Source organism: Ailuropoda melanoleuca, unplaced genomic scaffold (genome assembly GCF_002007445.2).
Source record: "Ailuropoda melanoleuca isolate Jingjing unplaced genomic scaffold, ASM200744v2 unplaced-scaffold62485, whole genome shotgun sequence".
Classification (NCBI taxonomy): domain Eukaryota; kingdom Metazoa; phylum Chordata; class Mammalia; order Carnivora; family Ursidae; genus Ailuropoda; species Ailuropoda melanoleuca.
In genome coordinates this window covers 1-1,063 of record NW_023236598.1, presented here as the reverse complement: position 1 = coordinate 1,063, position 1,063 = coordinate 1, and the positions used below count along the sequence as shown (strand labels likewise).

The window sequence follows — 1,063 nt, the reverse complement described above, 5'->3', positions numbered from 1 at the left end:
GGTGGACATCAGTCAGAGTCCCTCCACACTGGACTCAGGGATTGTCAGATCTGGACTTGACTCAGTTCTGGTTTTGAATTTCTGTGACTTCTGGCAGGTCATTTGGCCTCTCTGAGCCTCAGGAAGGCTGTACGGTGGGGAGAATACGAACCCTGCAAAAGAGGTTCGAAGCACTTAACCTAGATGCCGGGTTCAGCGCTTGGTAGTTTCTTGTTATCATTCCTTGTGTTATTTTTGGTGTTTTCACCGCAGCCCTCGGGCGAGGCTAGTCAGAACCGCCCAGTTCCCCTCTTCAGGGAAGGACTTGCATCCCAGTGGGCCTGAGGCTGCGGGGGCTTAATGCCCTTCTCTGTCTACTCTTGCTCATCCGCAGGGGGCCTCAACCCCTTCAGGTGGGACCACAGGGGACAGGACGATGGGACCTCCTACCAGAGACACTTCCAGGCCCTGCCGAGCCCACCGGCCTTGATGTGTAAGAGGGTAAATCAAGGTGGGGCTGGTGGTGCTGGGGAGGGCAGCGATAGGGGCTGGGTGGTGTTGCCCTTCCCACCTCTGTCCGCCCACAGGCCTTCTCCAGCGTGCAACTGGGAGACTTCAAGATTGGCTATGGGCCCATGTGTTCGGAGCAGAAACAAGCCTACAGGCCCCAGGGTCTGCCCCCAGACAGGTACAAAAGGACGGTGGCCTTCCACCAGGAGGGTGAAGAGCTCTCAGTGACATGTGGACTGTGCCACCCAAGGCTCTGGGGCCAATACCGTGCCTATGAGGCCTCCGGCACCTACAAGCAAGGCTTTCCCACCATTAGCACCCCACAGCTTGGCCTTTGGGAAGCCTGCCCCTCCCCCATTTCCCCGGAGTTGCAAGAATCCCCCCTGATCTGCAGGTATGACAAGGCCCAGGCCGCAGCCCACATCCACTATGTGAATATTCGTCCTGGAGATGGCCTGTTCCATGACAGGACCACCAAGGCTGACCACTTCTATGCCCGAGAGCCAGGTAAGTCTACTGCCAGCCCTGCCCGCCCCTCCCCTCCACCCCCCAAAGCCCCCGCTTTCCCACAGGG

At 58.6% G+C, this 1,063-nt stretch overlaps 1 long non-coding RNA gene across 1 annotated transcript; it reads left to right on the top strand.

The window, feature by feature from the left end:
* Positions 1-61: 61 nt before the first annotated feature.
* Positions 62-990, top strand: LOC117800038. Its single transcript, XR_004623056.1, has 4 exons — positions 62-163; positions 374-480; positions 567-667; positions 884-990. It is a non-coding gene; the product is annotated as an uncharacterized LOC117800038 (long non-coding RNA).
* Positions 991-1,063: the final 73 nt, after the last annotated feature.